Source organism: Drosophila suzukii, unplaced genomic scaffold (genome assembly GCF_043229965.1).
Source record: "Drosophila suzukii unplaced genomic scaffold, CBGP_Dsuzu_IsoJpt1.0 scf_4, whole genome shotgun sequence".
Classification (NCBI taxonomy): Eukaryota; Metazoa; Arthropoda; class Insecta; order Diptera; family Drosophilidae; genus Drosophila; species Drosophila suzukii.
Genome location: NW_027255927.1, coordinates 3,687,339 through 3,689,524, shown reverse-complemented (window position 1 = coordinate 3,689,524; position 2,186 = coordinate 3,687,339). Strand labels below are relative to the sequence as shown.

Below are 2,186 nucleotides of genomic sequence, written 5' to 3'. Positions count from 1 at the left end.
TCGAAGTCCTACGGGATTTCACTTGTTCCTTATACTTATTTTTCGTATGGCCTGTCACGTGCCGGTGACTCGTCCCAAGTGAATCACTTGGGAAAATCAGAATTTTTCCTTGAGTTTTCACTTGTGAAATCACTTGCAAGGGACACGTCCCAAGTGAAACACTTGGGAAAATCAGAATTTTTCCTTGAGTTTTCACTTGTGAAATCACTTGCAAGGGACCCGTCCCAAGTGAATCACTTGTGAAAATCAGAATTTTTCCTTGAGTTTTCAATTAAAAAAATATAGAATTTAATTCATTTTATTTTAATTCATTTTAAATATATGGTACTATTTAGATTTTCAAAAATTTTACAATTATTGTTTCTGTTTTTTTGCTTCGTAAGCTTATTTTTAACGTTAGACATCGCCGTTCTTAAACCTTTGTCCGGGTCCTCTGAATCCTTGGCCAACGCTCCTGAAAAAACATATGTTTAAAAAATGCGTTTTATTTGTTTAATGGTATATTTACCTTTTATAGCTTGTTGCAGAATTTTTATTGGCACAAAACATTTCGTCATCCACTTTCGGCTAACGGAACCCATTGAATACCTTCAAAATTTACGTACTTTAAACTAAGATCAATGCACAACATCTTAAACTTAATGTAGCACTTACCTGTGTTTATTATATTAACTAAACGATTAAAGTAACTCTGCTGCGCACCATTAAAATGGATGCTTCCCTTTCAATCACTCAAACAGAATGCACCAAGTCTTCTCACCCCTTTACTAGATTTCTTTTGTTTTCTCTTCGCTGTTGGCGCGTGCCACTGCACCTATACCCTTTCTAAAGTGAAATATATCCGACTATATAGTTTTTACTTCTTGAGTAAAAAATACAATACGATTTTTTTTTAAATGTTAATACTTAAATGTTTTAAATACTTAAATCAATTTTAACGGACTAAATTTCTATAACTTAACTATAAAATTATATTGTAATAAGAATGTATAATAAGTAAATACAATATAACATTATAAGTAAATTCAATTTTCTAAATTTTACTATAATCAAATAGTTTACTTTTATAAAACAATATTAGTTGTTTTTTTCTATACACAATAATGCTCCTTAAATATTAGGGCATTCACATGTCGCTTCTCCACGAAAATTTTTCCGCCGAAATATTAGTCGCTAGCCGAACATAACGGAGAGACGCAAAAAAAAATAACGGACCAGCCGAAATTTGTCTCTGCGAGCGCGGAGTGCAGCAGATTATAAGACAAGAAAGAGAGGGAAATATCCGAATATCTGCCTCTCTTTGTTGCACGATCGTTTTCGTGGGCAGTCTTCTACGCTGCGCCGACTGCTCTGCTGACGTCAACAGCGGCACAGCGTTTTAGGCACAAAAAAAGCTTTTTGCCTTGAGCCATGTCACCGCGTCCCTACTGCAGAACTGAAGGGAAATTTTGGGGAAAAGGACCGAAATCCGTGCACGTTAAATTGGCGGGCTAAAACTTTACAGTGCTGTAAATATTTCTGTTGTCATTTAAAAGATATGTATGTTTATTTATGTTGTTTGTATGTTTTATCAATGCCTTTGATTCTCAAAAAAATAGCCAGTTCACTCCAACGCCCACAAACTTCCCAAGGAGTTGAGAAAAGCAATGACGTCAGACGTCAGTCAGACAATGTACATATGTATACATCATTTTATTTCTGCATGTTTGTATGTAAATAGTTGCAAACTGAATTAAGCAGCGACCAGAACTTTTTCAAACAAATCTATTCGACCAAACATTTTATTGAACAACTAACGCAAACATTTAAATTGTAGAATACATTGTAGGCTCTAAAATTGTTCATGTTCAGCAAACATACATAAATAGTAATGTTTTCGGTCTATTTTATGTTTTGCTCGTCGCTTAAGACTCCCCTGTTCTCTACCCTTACATCAGTTTATTGGTCTACCTAATTCCGATTAGGTTAATATAATATTTAAATGCCTGAAAAACAATGGTATCGGCGCGGGAAAGAGGGCATTTCGCTCTTTGCATTTTCTCTTACCGCAGTGGATTTACATGGGCCAAATGAGAAGGAAGATTGGAGTAAAAGGACCAATAATCCGAGCACGTAGAATTGGTGCGAAAAACTTTACAGCTTTGTAAATCGTTCTGTTATGTCTTTTATCAGATATGCATATGCAT

The 2,186-nt window shown here is 34.9% G+C and overlaps 1 long non-coding RNA gene across 2 annotated transcripts; it reads right to left on the bottom strand.

Annotated features, from left to right (window-relative positions):
• Positions 1-324: 324 nt before the first annotated feature.
• On the bottom strand, positions 325-1,452 carry LOC139354912 (uncharacterized). 2 transcript variants are annotated; one of them, XR_011605736.1, is made up of 4 exons: positions 1,063-1,452; positions 655-825; positions 509-588; positions 325-454 (listed from the first exon to the last, which is right to left on the bottom strand). It is a non-coding gene; the product is annotated as an uncharacterized lncRNA (long non-coding RNA). The 2 variants fall into 2 exon arrangements; XR_011605735.1 differs by having other exon boundaries at positions 655-1,448.
• Positions 1,453-2,186: the final 734 nt, after the last annotated feature.